The sequence below is a fragment of the Polypterus senegalus genome, chromosome 8 (assembly GCF_016835505.1).
Source record: "Polypterus senegalus isolate Bchr_013 chromosome 8, ASM1683550v1, whole genome shotgun sequence".
NCBI classification, from domain to species: domain Eukaryota; kingdom Metazoa; phylum Chordata; class Cladistia; order Polypteriformes; family Polypteridae; genus Polypterus; species Polypterus senegalus.
The window spans coordinates 185,270,809-185,289,190 of record NC_053161.1 but is presented as its reverse complement, the minus strand read 5'-3'; the positions used below and the strand labels follow the sequence as shown (position 1 = coordinate 185,289,190).

General features: G+C 38.4%; 1 protein-coding gene across 1 annotated transcript in view; it reads left to right on the top strand.

The window, feature by feature from the left end:
* The first annotated feature begins 2,736 nt into the window (after positions 1-2,736).
* LOC120534759 (zinc finger protein 181-like) overlaps positions 2,737-18,382 on the top strand; it is a 40,021-nt gene continuing 24,375 nt past the window's right edge. Inside the window, exon 1 of the mRNA XM_039762340.1 lies at positions 2,737-2,837. The gene's annotated coding sequence lies outside the window, so the exon portion shown is untranslated. The remainder of the gene's footprint in view (positions 2,838-18,382) is intronic.

Sequence of the window (18,382 nt, the reverse complement as noted above, 5' to 3'; positions counted from 1 at the left end):
TTTTTATGAAGTGCTTGAAAGAGTCTTTAAACCGTTTGCCTGGTGTTTGTGACCTGACATCCAGATATTCAGTGGTTTCCCAATTGGCAACATGTTTTTAAATCTGTGATTACTTGCTGTTATTCTTATGATCCTTCAAATAATTGCTTTACTACATGCATGCACCTTTATGCTTTTAGAGGGTTTTCAAAATAGTTACAAATACAGCTATGAGGAGCGTGCAAAAAATAAAATAATATATCATAATACAAGTCTTTTCATTGCACAAAGTTAGTTTTTCCTTATTTTGTGGGAGATTTCTTTCAGCTGTAAAAGTTGCCGACTCTGTGTGTGGTAGGAGACCACAGATCTGTCAGTTTGTGCTACAGCAGTACAGTTTGATAAGGCAGGATGAATCGATAAAACAACAAATGCCTTTCTTGATGCCAGCCCTTCTTTTCCTAATCTTACATTCAACTTTTTCAACAGACTCTTTCTGTGGACCTCCAGAGCTCCACTCCATTGAGGAGGGTGTTACTTTATATTATACATCAGTGATGACACCCTGTTACAATATGGTGAAGATCAGGGTTGAGGGAGGATTTATCTGACACAAGTAAACCAGGTGACAAAACACTGCAATCCAGTTGACTGTCCAGTGACCTACTTAATCGCAGACCCCTTCAGCTGGACCCATTGACATTACCTGATCTGCGCTGCCTGCCTGATCTGCCCTCATGTGTATTGAAAGTCTGCTTCATTACACAGTTTATGGTGCTGACCAATCTGTTTTACACAAGCGTTAATAATTCATGGAGTGTGTGATATCATATCTGAGCTGATGTGACGCACTGCACATGTGCTTAATGAAGAAAATAAAATAAACTCCACTTTACGGCACGGCCCAATCTGAACTGAGCATACCGATCCACTGCTGACAGGGCTGTATTGTCAGTTCAGTTCCACATTAGTTGACCATAATGAGAATATTATGGAAATACTTTGTTGTTCTGTTGAGATTCATTGTAGGCTGTGTCTTCAGGGCTTTATTAAGAAGGTTACTTTCCTAATTTTTATTACACAAAAAAGCAAATTTAAACATAAGGATTATAAAATAATACAGGGATGTTGCTGGATTCAAGAACTTAAAAGATTTTGGTGGCGCCATATATATCTGATTGAAATATAAACAATAATAAACTGTAAAATAAAATGTTATTTTAAAAATGAAATAAAACTTACAGTAAGATGGAAAATAATATTTTCTGTATGCTTCCACTTTATTTACAGTATATTTGAAAAGTGTTCTCTTACTTTTTTCTAATTACAAAGTCTTTGATCAAATCCTCACTTTAAGATGGTGATCATTCATTCAGATTGAGATGGCAGGGAGGCAACTGAAGATCTCGGCTGAAAACAGTGGACTGTAAGAGAGAAATGAGAGGAGATCTGTGAGTCCCCACCACTGAGGGGGTAGGAGAAGATGGTGAAATGAAATAACATTGTCAAAGGAACAAATGTACAAGGAAAAGAAAAGTGAACCCAACACCAGTCCTTGAAGCACATTTGTAGAAATGTTCTGTCAAGAAGACAAGGAGTTAGACCAGGAGACACAAAAGGATCGGTCCAAGATGGAGGACTTGAACCTGTTCAAAGCACAGTCGCTTATTTCAATTTAATTAGGAGAAGAGATAAGTAGGGGATGGTGAACCATAACAAAAGCACATGAAAGGGTAAGGAGGATGAGGACAGAGGAGGGAGAAGCAGCTCAAGCAGATCTAAGAGCATTTGTGGTGGAAAGTAGTGGAGTCTCAGTAGAGGGACCCTTGGAGAATCCACACTGAAGTAGATCGAGTTGATTATAGTCAGAGAGAAATGAAGAGAGGTGTTTATGAACTATGAGTTCTAGGGTTTTGGACAGAAATAGCAGAATGGACATAGGATGGTAATTCTCAAGGGCAGATGGGAAGAGAGAGGGATTTTGAGCATAAGGGTTCAACAAGACATCCTGAAATTAGTAGAGAAGATACTGGGGGTCAGTGAGGCATTGAAAAGAGAAGAGATATAGGAGATCGAGGAAGGAGAGATGGACTGCAGACAGGTGTGAAGAAATGGGGTACAGAGCACAGGTCGGAGTCAAAAATGTCGGAGTCATTTAGAGTAGAGAAGGATGAAAGAGGAGAATGACACAGAGGAAAATCAGAAGATGTCTTTGGTGTCTTTTGTTGAATTTAAAAGAGAAAAAAAAAAGCAAAATCATCAGGAAAGAATGACAAAGGTCTTTGAGCAGCAGGAGGACTTAAGAGAGACTTAAAGGTAGAGAAAGAAAGAGAGGAGGGACCTATACTTATCCTGCAAGGATGGAAGTTTCTTATTATGAGATTATATATATATATATATATATATATATATATATATATAAGTAATTATTATTATTGTATCAAAAAACAAAAAAGACACCAAGAAGTTGTACTACATTTTACAAGAGCTATTTACAAGAAATCAAAAGCGAAGGGAAATAGAAAAATTGAAAAAAAAATTTAGTCCACGATCAGAAAACCAAACGGCTCTGTGGCAGCCCCGAACAAACGCAGCTCCTCCGTTGACTCTGTTGGTTTACAGGGATCCCATAAGGCAGCCGGATACTGAGCCACCCAGCTTCTCTCTAGGCAGAGCGCGAGCTCGCTCTTCACGTGATCCTATGTTGCCCCCCCAGGATGACGTCATCCAACGCGACAGCTACTTTAGTCACGCTGCCACTGTCTCGCTTTGTGAAACACTACGGGCACAAGACGGTTGCTGAGTGAGAGAGAAGTGTGAACGAGTTCAGAAACAATCCCATCGATAAGAGGCAGACGGTAAGTGCTCTGGATTTTGGGGATGCACTTTATGGATGTGTGACTTTTCATTCGCTCCATTAGAATCGCCGCGCGCGATTTGAATGAGTGGCGAGCGGCGCGTTCGTGTTCGTTAGCCCCATCGCCGAACTTTGCTCGAGTGAATCCTCCTGTGGCCATCCGCGTGCCGTTTCTGTTCATTGTTATCTGCGGTTCGCTTCACGTGAGTACCAAATTTTAATTCGTAGCACCCAGTCACGGCGCTGGCGCCTGTTCATTTGTCCGTAAAAAGTTGTCTTAGTCACAGCACAGTATAATAATAAAACATTTCCTAAAACACATAGTAGTTGTCCAGTCTGTATCATTCCTAAGCAATCTTCCAGTTATAGAGGCGCAATCCCAGTTATTAACACATTTACCATGTAGCCCCCCCCCACACTCAAAGTAAGAACACATTCCACCTTATTAATTTAATATTTAAAAATTTAAACCACTAAACCTGCCATCAACAACTACAATAACAGTTGAAATCGCCACTCAAATATATATTTTTTGTTATAGACGGCTGTTAAATTAAAAACAAAACAAAAAACAAAAAAATACACTTTTTTTGGGTGACAATTCACAATGGGTAGACGTGGGATCCGAACCCACGCAAGCCTCATTGTGAAGCAGCAACGTTACCGCTGCACCACTACTGTTTTAAGCAGAGTGGATGTATTTAATGTATGTTTTTTATGTATGTATGTAATAAAGAGGAAAACAGTTATATATAGATGTATACTATATGACATACGTTCAGTGTTGCATAAAAACGTTGCTCTAAATGAAGAATGGATATTTATGAGAGTATTATAGTCTAAGATGTGTCATCACCCGTATTACTAAAGCTCTTCTTTGCAGCATTATGCATTCTACAAGTCGGCATTTGTATGATGTATAATTTATAGTTTTATTTTTTTGCCACTAAGTATTATCGGGAAAAATCATTTAAAATGTATTGATCATCCATAAACATTCTTTTCACCTGGGAATTCTGTCGAGTTTTAGAATTCTGCTGATGCCATGTATACTTCAAACGGGAGCTCGATGAATAATGATTCAAAGCACTAAGCAGACATGCACACTGGAATCGTCAAGCTTGGTTAGAAGCACTGAGCAGACATGCATACTTGCATTTCATCATGACAGGGCTTGGAAGCCTCGAGCAGACATGGTCACTGGTTACTGAATCTTTGCAAAGCCTCAACACAAGGCATTGACCTCTATATTTTGAGAGTCTATCTGACACTTAACTCTCTAGTTATATTTTGTAATTTGTATTGACATTAAACACTTCAGTTGATATAGTTAAGTGACGGCCTGAAGCTACAATTCAGGTAGTTGCTGAGAATTCATTATTGTTCTTGTGGATTGCTGTGATTTCCTTTGTCTGATACATAGTGTCAAAGATATATTGTCGTATATCAACTTTATATATATATATATATATATATATATATATATATATATATATATATATATATATATATATATATATAAAAAGATTAGGTAAATCATGCAACTTTTTTATGGAATGCTTAATTTTGTTCAAAACCGTACGTCATATGGTATACATCTATAAATATTTTTTCGTCTTCATTAGGAGAATACAACAATGATACTCTCGTGTCAATTAAACCAATTTAACGTGCATATGTCAAAAAACATATTTCGACATCCGCCGCAGTAAGAACAGTAGTATTAGTTCAGTTGTGCGGAGCTCGTTAATTATCCCAATTAGGTGGCTCAATGGTATTGCGACTGTCTCTCAGTAAAAACACCAGGGGTTTGTGTCATTGATCCTCCTCTTGTGAAAGGTATTTTTCTCAATTCCTCCATTTAACAAAAAAATCGTACTTAGACGGATAGCGAGTGAATCGACCTATTGAGGGAAGGTTGGGCTGCCGTATCGGGAAGGGGGCTCATGTCCCTTATTATATTGTGCATGTAAAGAGTTTCACTGTAACAAGTGTTGTAATGTTTCAGAAGTTGAATCACAAAAAGAACACGGGTCCACCTCAAATTTAAATGTTCTTTTTAAAAATTCTGTCACCCGGTATATATTGTTAATTATCTTGAAATGTGTTTCTTTAATTTAATTTAACTTTAATGCCAATGGGATTGCCAGACAAACCTGCATGTATTCTTTTTGAGTACAACCTAATTTAAATTTCTTCAAAAAGGACATATAATCTAGCAGATTACCGTCTGAGTTTAACAAATCAGTTACAAACCAGATATCATTCTCAAACCAGTTTCTATTAAATAATGACTTTCTATTAACTGTTATCACTCTATTTTTCCACAGAGTAGATGTGGGGAGAAAAGCTGTGTATAAAAATCATTTTCCAGAAAGAAAGGATCTGTTTGTGGAAACTAGATAATTTAACAGGAATTTTACTAATCTCAAAGTCGTATTTTAATAGTAACTCAATTCCTCCTAATTTTTTAAAAATAGATCTGGGTATATGAAACCGCATGGAATCAGATTGTGACAAACAAGTTCTGAGCCAGTTAATCTTAAAAGTTCCAACCATTGATTCAAAGTCTAAGGCTTCTCTGTCACTACCCGATCTGCGTGCCTGCCTGATTTGCACACCAAATTTAAAATTCTTCAGGTAATCCCATTGGCTTTAAGACAGTTAATCTACAACATCATGTTATATTCAGAAGTCAAGCCAGCGTTGCCAAACTTAAAAATTGGTAATTGTAATCTAAATGATTGTAAATGTAATAATAAGGTTACTAGAGCAAATTTTAAATCCATTCTTTTCCATGATTTTAACTCAGGAAAGCATTTGCAAGTTTTTAATGGGGAATCAGTCAATTCTGGAAAAGGCTTTTTCTAAATTTAAGTGGCCTGTTTCTCCAAAAATTAAAGAAACACATTTCAAGATAATTAAAAGAAAAAGATTTAAATTTGAGGTGAACCTGTGTTCTTTATGTGATTCAACTTGTGAAAAATTACAACACTTGTTCATTTCATGTTTTGTTTCGGCCATATTTTGGTTAGAAATACACAGCTGGTTATCACTCAAGGTTAATGACATCCCACAGTTTGACTTGTCTCATATTATGTCCTACATGGATAACTTATATCCATCTGTCTCTGATATGATTAACATTGTCATTCTCTTGGTAAATACATTTTCATTTATGCCTCCTGTGTCTTTTGGCCTGTGCTCCCTCTTTGTTATCTTGCACCATACTGTGAAATTTATCTAGCCCCCCTGTTCTGTAAATGTTGTTTATACTTTTTTAAATGTTGAATTCATATCCTCTACGAGAGTTTTGCATATTATTGTGTTTCATTTGATAATAACAATTAAAAAAAAACTTGACATTATGGTATATTCATTTTAGTATATGGTATATTCATCCTGCAAAATAAACGAAGCAGCTTTCTTGGTGTAATATTGACGTCCAAGGTTCAATTGCCGTAAGGCGAAACATAGGTGTGCACATCTGATGAGCCCCAATTAGGGCGAAACACATGTTGTGTACTCTGTATTATTTGGAAGGTACTGTGTGTTTATACGTATGTAGTGTTTTTATTTTTCCACTCACGTAATAAATTATATAAAGTCCCCTTTCTGTTTTGATCTATTGTTGCAGTTTCCTTCTATGGACAGATTGTGTTTGTTTAAAAATATCTTTAGATATCAATTATTATTAATAAAATTGCCATTTGACTTAAGGCATCAGGTTTACAAAACCTAATGTTGCCAACCAGTTTAATAGAAATAAATGGACCTTTTCAACCAAAAAGAATTAACACTGTGTTGCATGGCATTGTGTTGACTGTCCCTGTCCTTAGTGTTAACTGTGACAGTCCACTTGTTAAAATTCTTTAATTCATTCTCAGTTGTGCAGTCAGGTCAGATACTGAAGTTCTCAAGAGTATAAAGCCACCGGTTCAAATCCTCATTTATTCCAACATTAAACTTTTATTAAAGTTAAACTTCCTTGTAAGATTAATTTTACATCCACAGACTTAAGCGAGTGAGCTGTTATCACTTCAATTTTTTTACAGTAAGTGCTTGTTGCTGCAGTTTATATTTGTAATAAGTTTGTTCTTAGTGATGCGTTTTTAATGTTGTTTCAAGGTGTTGCTGTAAAACCCCCCTGAGAAACCAAACTTACCTATTAAGACAATAAAACTGAGCAGAACTTAAACAGCATGAAATAGTTCAGTTTATGATGAACATCATGTGAACAGAGGGCAGTGACATTTTTCTTATTAGTTTAATTAACACAACACACCATGGTTTTGTGTGCAGATTCATCTCATGTGAATAGTTTTATTCACCCATATTGATACAGAGCCAGTTCATTTTTATAACGTTAAAAAAGGAAATACAATACACTTTTTCAGATTCATTTGTATTGAATAAATAAATGGTATGTTTAAAAATAACAAAAGTGAAATATCTGTGAGCAATGTTTGTCAAAAAAACAAAAACAAATTACAGAGAGACACACAATCAAAATGGCCAACAATGGGGAGGCGTTAAAAACTATTAGGGAAATGGAACACAAACATATTTACAGATTTTTTTTACCTTTATATTAAAAAAATGTTAGCAAGGTTTTGAATACAGTAAAAGGTGAAGCATTAAATTTGTCAAAAAAGGAAAAATGCTACTTTAGCTTTATGAACAAAATATTACTCAGAGTCAAGAGTTATTATCTGACAATTTTAAATAAAAAATGTGTTCTATTTAAACTGACATTTTTCCTGATCTGTCCCTTAATATTTGTTTACTAATAATATTTTTATATCACCTTTGCTTACAAGTGTAGCTCAAATTGCTCTACAAAAATATACAGTTACAAAGAAAATTGAAGACATCATAAAAGTAAATAAGAAGCAAATGGAGGGGTCCTTGTCCTTTGTAATAAATACACTGCCTGGTTAAATGGCTGGGGACAAAGACAAACTTGCAGCTTTAAAAGATGCTGGAGATAATAAACCTGTGGGGGTCCCAAGCCAAAGCCCACACAGTCCCCTCTACACATCCCAGCATACATAATTGTGGCTGTCTCAGTCCAATCACAATTCCATTTCAGGACGTCTTGTGAACTTTGTTTCTCTCCGGCATCACAGACAGTTTGAGTTGATGTAATAAACAGTGGAGATGCAGGGGGGCACCATTGCAATAAATTGGAAAAAGACAGCAGAGAAAAACAGGAGAGATTAGTTAGCTTATAAACTGTACACTGTACCATTTCTAATCTATTACAACCAATGCAAGTAATTAAGAAAAGCCAAATTAGAAATTTTGAAATGATCGAGATTTGGCACTTCTCTGTTGGTAAAGCATTCCAGATTTTGTTGCACGAGTACAGAAAGCTGCCGGTTTTTATGGTTGATCTTGAAATAAAAAGCAAAGCAACGTTTGAGAAAAGAAATGTTGGGAGCAGACACTCCACAATACGGGCAGGGTCTAAAATACTAATTATTTCATAGAACCTTGAAATCAATTCTTTGTGAGACAGTCAGTCAGTGTAATGAGACTGAGACAGTTTTCAGAAGAAAAAAAAAACAAAATAGGACAATACCTCGTGATCACTGTTCAAGGCACAGCAGATCAGAGCAGAGGTTGAGATGGAGGATTCTAGAAGTGCAGGCAGGAGGGCGAGCCGCTATTTCAACAGGGTACACAACTCTCCTTCCTTCTTCTTTAACTGCTGCCCCATAACGCAGCCAGACACTTCTACTTCACTGTAACTGTTTAAAACATAAACCCAGTAGATATTCACTCATGGAGTTCAAACATTAATAAAGTGTACCCTTAATTCTTTTTCCGCCTCATTTCTTGGTACACCTGCGGATCAATTATTACCAAAGTAAACCATCACAACAGATAAAGTTCTGCTTAGAGTAAAGTCCAAAGCTGCCAGCGGCTCCTCTTCAAAACTGGTCCCGCCCCCATGCAGCCAACACGGCATTTCTCGACAAGCTACTGAAGTATGCTTACAAAATAAAGCAAACTCTGCATTAGGTGAAAATTTACTTCTCCAGCTAGATTCCATGCTCAGAACCATCAACCCCTTCGTTAAATCATTCAAACACATGCATGAAATCGATTTGCATCTATCCCATAGGCAACTCCTGTAAACAGATTTCCACTCTCAATATGAATTCCGATCCTATGGTTTAACCACTTTTATTCTCTTATGGAGACATTGGCTGGCACAAAAGATTTACAACTTGTTCCCAATAAAAGAACCACCAACCGAATCAGGCTTACTCAATGCCAATTTTACGTGTTGAGATTATCAATGAGGAATACATTTAGTATTTTGCACTCCAGTGGCAAACTATTCCAACAGTATGTCGTTGATGCATATGTTAAAACAGAGGGCGTGCGTCTCAACTATCTCAGATTAAATCAACAAGATCTGTGCGTGGAACAATTACAAAGGACTATCAGATGCGCTGCAAGAAAACGGTGAAAATATTAACGTACGTGTAGGCAAAATGATTATATTACCGTCCACATTTCCAGGACGTCCAAGATACATGCAACCAAACTATCAGGATGCCATGGCCATAGTACGTAAATTCAGAAAGCCTCATTTATTTATCACTTTCACATGTAATCCTGCTTGGCCGGAAATTCTTTTGTTTTTTTTTTATTAATTTTATTACAATCCATACAAAGCAATCAAGGTTTTACAAAAAGAAAAATTGAGTTAAGAACAGATCGATCCCCAAGTGAGTGGAGCACAATTGGATTATTAGTGTATTGCTGATAACGTGTGTTTATTGGAGCAGAGAGCAAGGAATACAAAGAAGTACTGCAAGATTTTACTTCTATTGTGGTCCAAGCCTGTGTATGTTCTTCTATTTGTGTAGGTTCTTATCGCCTGTATATTTGCCGCCCAGTAATAAAACTGGAAGTTAGGTAGAGCCATGCCACCTTCTGCCTTTTGTCTTTGTAGGGTCGCTCTTTTGATGCGTGGATGTTTTGAATTCCAAATAAATGAGGTTCTTGTTGAATCTAATTGCTTAAAGAACGATTTATTAATGTATATTGGGATGTTTTGAAATAAAAAAGGAGCTTAGGAAGAATATTCATCTTAACAGTGTTAATTCTTCCAGCTAGTGTGAGATCAAGGGTTGACCATCTATGCAAGTCTTGTTTAATTTTTTCCATGCAGACGGTGAAATTTTGTTGAGAAAGAGCTTTATGTTTACTTGTGATGTTTACCCCGAGGTATTTAAACTGTTCTGCAATGATAAAAGGTAGGGTGTCTAATCTAATATTATATGCTTGAGAATTCACTGGAAAGAGTACACTTTTTTTCAGTTTAATTCTGAGACCAGAGATCTTTTGAAATTCTGTGAGTGCTGCTAAGACTGCAGGCACAGAATTTTCTGGGTCCGATATATACAGTACCATATCATCTGCATATAATGAAATTTTCTGTTCCAGTCCTTCTCTGCTAATCCCCTTTATCTGATCAGTATTTCGACAATGTATTGCCAGTGGTTCAATGGCAATCGCAAACAGCAGTGGTGACAAGGGGCATCCTTGTCTAGTGCCACGTTCTAGTTTAAAGTAGTCTGAGCAAATGTTGTTGATGCAAACTGAAGCTTCTGGGTTAGTATACAGTAATTTAATCCATGCAGAAATGTTCGGCCAAACCCAAACTTCTCCAATGTAGTAAAAGGTATTTCCATTCAATCATGTCGAATGCTTTTTCTGCATCCAATGATAATAATATTTCTGGGGTGTTTGGTTTAGTTGGCGAGTATATTACATTAAACAGGCATCGAAGATTTGAAGATAAGTGTTGGCCCCTAATAAATCCAGTTTGGTCTTGTGATATTACAGAGGGGAGCACTTTCTCCATCCTTCTAGCTAGTTTGAAATCGCTCTGCTATACAGTTTAAGCAAAAGAAGATTAAGAGGTGACATGATTGAAGTGTTTAAAATGATGAAGGGAATTAGTACAGTGGATCGAGACTTGTATTTTAAAATGAGTTCATCAAGAACACGGGGACACAGTTGGAAACTTGTTAGGGGTAAATTTCGCACAAACATTAGGAAGTTTTCTTTACACAAAGAACGATAGACACTTGGAATAAGCTACCAAGTAGTGTGGTAGACAGTAAGATGTTAGGGACTTTTAAAACTCGACTTGATGTTTTCTTGGAGGAAACAAGTGGATAGGACTGGCGAGCTTTGTTGGGCTGAATGGCCTGTTCTCGTCTAGATTGTTCAAATGTTCAAATGTACTATTAAGGGGAGCACTTTCTCCATCCTTCTAGCTATGATTTTAGAGAGTATTTTAACGTCATTATTCAGAAGTGAAATTGATCTGTATGATGCACATTGTAATAAGTCCTTATTTTGTTTCGGAAATGCAGTGATTAGTGCTTGGCAAAAGGTTTGTGGAAGAGATTGGTTATCTCTGGCTTCTGTAAATGTTGCTAATAGGAGGGGAGCTAGCTGAGCGGAGAATTTCTTGTAAAACTCTGCAGGGTAGCCATCAGGGCCTGCTGCTTTTCCACTTTGGAGTGACTTTATCGCATCTAGTAATTCTGATAACACCAAAGGTTTATCAAGTTCCTCCACACTAATAGCGTCTATTTGTGGTATCTGTAATGTATCCAGAAATGCATTAGATTGTGTATTGTCTTCTTTAAACTCAGTAGTATATAGGGATTTATAGTAGTCTCTGAAAGTGTGCATTATATTTTTGTGTTCGATGATTTTATCTCCATTCGTGTTAGTAATTACCGAGATTGCATTGCGCACTTCTTGCTTGTGAATTTGTTGAGCTAAAAGCTTATTAGCTTTCTCTCCATGTTCATAGTAATGATGTCTGGATTTGTAAATTAGTTGTTCAGTTTCTTTAGTTGTCAAGAGGTTTAATTCTGAATGCAGAGCCTGCCTCCTCCTATGTAGAGTCTCGCTTGGTAGTCTGGCATGTTCTTCATCTATTTTAGTAATTTCGCTTTTATCTCTGCTACTTTCTTGGCTTCGGATTTATTTCTGTGGGAAAGATATGAGATAATCTGTCCTCTTAAGAAGGCCTTAAGAGTTTCCCAGAGTATTCCTGCAGAGATCTCGGGGGATGTATTTGTCTCTAGAAAGAATTTGATTTGTTTGGATATAAATTCATACAATTCTCGTCAGCTAATAGAAGCGGGTTGAGGCACCATCTGCGTGGTGAGTGTGTGGGGCTTAGTAATTTTAGCTCCAAGATCATAGGTGCATGGTCAGAAATAACAATAGCATCGTATTTGCAAGATTTAATCTTAGGCAAGAAGTTATTGTCTATAAAGAAGTAATCAATCCTTGAGTAGCAATGATGTACTGGTGAGTAGAAAGAATATGTTCTTGAATTTGGGTTTAAAAACCTCCAGGGATCTGATAAGTTGTGATCAGTTATAAACTTTGTAATTATCTTTGCAGTGTTAGATACTGTTCCCCCTGTGGAGGAAGTCCTATCTAAAAGTGGATTTAAAACACAATTAAAGTCCCCAGCCATTATAACTTTGAGTGTTCAGATTGGGAATGGATGCAAATAAATTTTGTATAAATTCCTTATCATCAACATTAGGTGCATAAACATTTATCAAAATCATTTTACAGTTAGATAAGTCTCCCATGACCATTACATATCTCCCTTCAGGATCCAGTACTACATCTGATGCTACAAATGGTACTGTTCTATGTATGAGAATTCCCACACCTCTAGTTTTCTTTGTAAAACTAGAATGGAACATTTGGCCAGTCCAGTCTTTTTGCAGCCGGAACTGATCCTTGCTTAGTAAGTGGGTTTCCTGTAAAAATACTATTTTAGCATTTAGACCTGTTAGGTGAGAAAGTACTTTCTTTCTCTTTAATTCGTGATTCAGGCCTTTAACATTCCAGCTTACAAGTTAACTGTCCCATCATGGAGACACTGATTCTGAGTTTTTGATGTCATTTTATAGTCTTAACTGGGAGTGAGACATCTTTGGTCTTAATTTCCTATTTCCCCTAGAGTTGTTGCCATATAGCTTATTATTATGTTGGTAGTAATAATTATAAAGATTGTGAGGATAGATTAGGTATAGATCAGGCCTGCTCTCTTTCTCCCCCTTAACCCCCACCCTTTCTCTTTGCCTCCCCAAGTGAGGCTAAAACCCACTTCACACAGTCCCTGTCCTCTGACATACCCAGAGACAGAGCACGTCCAAAGCAAAACAAGCCCCAATGCAGGGTTAAAAGACCGAGATATCTATTATCAATATAGTCTTTATATAAAAAAAAAAAAAAGAATAATTAAGCACAATAAAACATAAATAGATAGCGCCCTAGTAATACTAAGTAATAACAAGAATATATGCTGATAAAAACCCGTATTTTAAAACAAATAGATCAGACAGTAGATTGTTAATCCTTGTTATATCATTAACCGCCATGACTCACTATTATGTATCAGAATAGTCCCGGGATCAGCTTTCTTAATTCCTTCTCTGCTTGTTCCTTGCTAGCGAAGACATGGAATTGACCCTGCCATTCCACTTTCAGTTTTGCTTGATACAAGAGGCTGTATTTGACGCTGGCTTGCCGTAACCGCTGTTTGATGTTATAGAAGGCTGCGCGTTTAGTAGCTGTTGCTGAAGAGATGTCAGGGAAGATACGAATGTGGTTATTTTCAAATGTAATATCTTCCTTGTTTCTGAGGAGTGCCATCACCTCTTGCTTAAATGATAATCGTTCAAAACGAACTATAAAAGACCTTGGTCGGGGTCTAACGGTGTTTAATCCGCGTACGTGGTAAGCCGCTGCTACCTCAGATTCTGCTTTAAAGTCCTCCCCGATTATTTTGGAAAAAAGTTCAGCTGCGAATTTCACAGTGTTTGAACTTTCTCGATTCTCAGGCAGACCTTCAATTCTGACATTATACCTTCTACTCCCATCTTCCAAGGCAGCCAGTCTGTCTCCGAGTTTTTTGCATTCGGAGCTGACATTAACTGCTTTTCCTCAGCACTGGCAGCTACCTCTTCGGCCTTTTCAATCCGATACGTGAATGTCTCCTTGAGATCCTCCAATTGATCAGTAAGCGTCCTTAGTTTAACCGAATTTTCCTGAATGCGCGCTTCAATTGCTTCAATTTTACCCAGCACCTGTCGAAGCTCAAGTTGCACCTCTTGACGCAGCCTTTCATTTGCTTGTTGGAATTCCTGTCGCAGCCATTCATTGGCCTGTTTCATCTCCTGTTTCAATTCCTGTTTCAGTCTCTCATGTGCCTTTCCCCTTGCTTTCTCATTAGCCTTCTCGCTTTTCTTTATATCTTGCGTGAGCTCAGCGAGCAGCATCTTCAGTTCAGATGTGCTTCCAATTGTTCTTTCTTGTACCGAAGATGAAGCAGCAGGCTCTGCTGAAGCCGGTGTCCCAGCTGCTCCCGGTTCGCGTAGTTGCGTAATTGAAGCCGCGGACTTCAAGGCCCTTTCTAGCTTCAGGTGATCTTCTCCGATCGGCGAGCTACCCAGATCTGCACTTACGATTGCACCCTTGCTCCCCTTTTCGCTCTCCGCCAGCGACGATGTAGCGGACCGTGGTCCCGAGGAGTCTGTACTTTCGCCCATCTGATCCAGGTCTGTCTCTGACAGGCCGTATCTCGAGCTAGGGCTTGCTGATCGTAACTTGGATGTAGCTTTAGTCTTCGATTCTTTTGGACCCCCCTTCTTGTTGGCCATGTTTATATGTGCTTACATATACTGTAGCAGTCCCTCTCAGGTTGAATAAATACAAGATATCTCGGGATAATAAGCAAATAATATGAAAAATAACACCGCTGCTAGTGGAGCTCCACTTCAGATGTCCATCTCTCGCATTGGACAAGACCAAAAAAAAGTGGCCGGAAATTCTACATGCACTGTCAGATACCCAAAGACCAGAGCACAGACCTGATATTATAGTATGAGTCTTTTGGATTAAGCTGCAGAAATTACTTAGAGACATTCTATAACAACATCTTTTTAGGGTTGTTGTTGATTATATTTACATAGTCAATTTCCTCATGCCCACATGCTGTTTACTCTTCACAATAATTCTAACAACCTGTCTTCAGCCACGGTCAGTTGTACGTGGCTTTTTCTAGGGTTAAATCTTTTGACTCATTGTCTGTCGTCTCCACCAAAACACCTATTCACAACTGCGTCTTTCATGAAGTATTTATTTCTTCTTGATTTCTAAATTCTAAATTCCTTTCTCACCTTTTTCCGTTCCTATTCTTACACCGCCGTATGCTAGGGCAGGCGTCGGCTACTAATAATAATTAGTGTTTTTTTGTTGGATTTTCAAAGAACCCCAACTTGTCATTATATGTAGCATCATTTTTTTTTTCTTTTACATTACAAATACAGTAGACATTGTGTTACAATCTCTGTATATCTGAACTTCTCATGTCAAATGCTCAGGTGTCATTACTTACATGAAAACAAATGTGTTTTTCTCTCCTGCGTTAGTTTTGTTTTAGTTTAAAATGAAAATAAATGTTATTTTGCAGAACGGAACAACATTGCTGTTTAGTGACTGCTGGTACTGATGTGCCTCAGTCTCTGTGTTTGTGAGGATTCACACTCTGAGGCGTTCCTGTCTAAAATTAAAAAGCCGTGTTAGTTACTGGACAGAGTGAGCAGACATACAGTACAGTATTCAAGACAGCAAAATATTACAGATCAAGTAATAAATATGGGGAGGCTTTGCAGGAATTGTGCAAAAATTACTACTGAAAGTCTTGGTAAGCTTACCTGTAGAAATAACAAATCTAACATGAAGTGCACATCATCTCGAATTGGAAACCTTAAAAACAGAAGAAAAGGACATCCAGTTGTGTCTCAGAATTCGGGTACACTGGCATCTGTTCAGCCTCTTGGAAGGCTGGTTACCACCAGACATCCTGTAGGGTCAAGAAAAAAAAAATACAATGAAGGGGCATTGTACTTCTAACTGCAGCAATAAGAAAAATTATTTCTAAGGACCCAGCCTTCCCCCATTATATTCATTTTAATGTGTGTGTGTGTGTGTACTCCTCCTAAACCAACAGCTTAAATGATAAACTAATGACACGTGACAAAAGCAGGTGCCCAGCCTGTCACTGTGCCACATCCGACTCGCACTACACTTCTCTGATGGCTTTGGACATCATAAATTTTAAAATTGTCTGTTTACTGCCATATAATTTTTTCTACCAAATTAGGTTAAAGAAATCCATTTCAAAATTCTGAGTTAATAGTAGCCAACTAATAAATTAATTCATAAGTTTGACATTAATATATTGCCAAAATTTAGTTTAGGTACAAATGATGACACATCCCCTCTCACATTTCTTTTACTTCTAATCCCATTCTCAGATGTTTTATTAAGATTTATTTCTGTTACTGTGTTGAATGATAAACCAATATCTCACTGTTTAAGTCTTGTTCTTCTGTATACAATTTTGAAGACTAAATGTTGGAAAATATTGGTATTGGTTGGTATTTTGCTAGTCATCAATAAAAGGGAACAATGGAATGATGATTCCCTTAAATTTGATAAGAATGCTGTTGTCCTAGTCAACGGCCAACGCACCAATCAGCCCATGCCACAAGGACCCCATTTTGTTATAGAAAATTATTTATTATATCGGGTCTGTGAGCACGTGGGTACGGTAGCTATTGCTAATCCATCGAACTTTCCAGTGGCACATTTGTGAGTTAGCGCATGCCCACCTCCTAGGAGGCCACCTGAACACCGAGAAAACATTAGAGCATATTAAGCTCCATTTCTATTGGCCCAGAATTAATGAGGAGGTTCACCGCTTCTGTATTTCAGAATTGGGGTTGGGGTTCCTAAAGAAGTCCTTACGGACCAAGGAACGGCGTTTACCTCGGAAATGGCCAAGTTACTTAAAATAAAGCACTTGAAGCAGTGTATCATCCTCAAACTGACAGTTTAGTAGAGAGGTTTAATCAGACTCTCAAACAGATGCTTTACAAGACGGTCAGTGGGGATGGGAGGAATTGGGATCAGCTCCTCTCCCTCGTTCTTATTGCCTACAGGGAAGTCCCTCAAGCCTCAACGTGGTTCTCACCCTTTGAATTGTTATATGGATGACAACCCCGGGGCATATTGGACATTTTAAAAGAAGGTTGGGAAGGAGAGGCTCTTCCCTCGACTAATATTCAATTACGCTCAATTACGCAATAGATTTGAAAAAATTCGGTCCATATTAAAAAGTCACATGGAGGAGGCGCAAGCAGCACAGGCCTACTATTATGACCATGGCACGACACTTCGTGAGTTTCAACCGGGGGATTGGGTCATGGTGTTGGTTCCCACCTCCCACTCTAAACTACTTGCCCACTGGAAAGGACCATATGAAGTTAAGGATAGAAAGGGACTCCTTGATTATTTGGTGAAACAACCCAATCGTCAACCGAGTGAGCGGATACATCCCGTGAATCTACTGAAACCGTCGAAGGAAAGGGACCCTGATCCCACCTCCGGCCAGCCCCGCTCCTTCTTTGCTCAGGTTAACACCCTTAGCTTCGGGTCTAATTTGAATTCCCGACGGAGGTGGGAGCTCGAAGCAGTTATCTCGTCCGTCCCGGAGGTGGTAGATGAAAAACCTTGAAGGACCTCTCTGGTTGCCCATGATATTGTGACTGTGCCTGAGGTCATAGTCTGAGAATGCCCCTATCATCTTTCCAAGGCAAAGAAGGCTGAAGTGGAACTGGAAATCAAGCGCATGCTGGAGTTAGGAGTCATAGAGGAGAGTCATAGTCCCTGGTCCAGCCCAATTGTCTTGGTTGCTAAGTTTGACGGGAGTTGGAGGTTTTGCAATGACTTACGTTGTCTTAATCAGGTCTCGCAATTTGATGCTTATCCAATGCCTCGAGTGGACGAACTCCTTGAGAGGCTTGGACAAGCTGAATATCTGACCACACTTGACATGATTAAAGGGTACTGGCAGGTTCCTTTAACGGATTCCGCAAAGGGTAAAACCACGTTTAGCACCCATAGTGGGCACTGGAAGTATTGTGTCCTTCCATTTGGGTTACATGGGGCTCCTGCAACTTTCCAGCATCTGGTGGACAAAGTGCTCCGCCCCCATAACACGTATAGTGCTGCCTACCTAGATGATGTAGGCACCAGCACCTGGAAGCAACAGCATATCCAAGTGATATTATGAACACTCAGTGAAGCCGGTCTTAGAATCAATCCAAAAAAAAAATTCTTTGGATTGAAAGAAAGCAAATATTTGGGCTACCTTGTGGATCGTGGTACTGTGAGACTGCAGTGCTCTAAAATAGAAGCGATTTTGATATGGCCCCGTCCGCGAACCAAGCGGCAGGTCCAGGCATTTCTCGGCTTGGTAGGGTACTACCGCCGGTTTGCACCACGGTTTTCGGAGAGTGCCATGCCCTTGACTAATTTAACAAAGCAGAGGGCTCCTAACACTTTGGTATGGACTGAGATGACTGAGCCTTTGATGACTTAAAAAATGCCATGATGTCGGCTCCTGTTTTA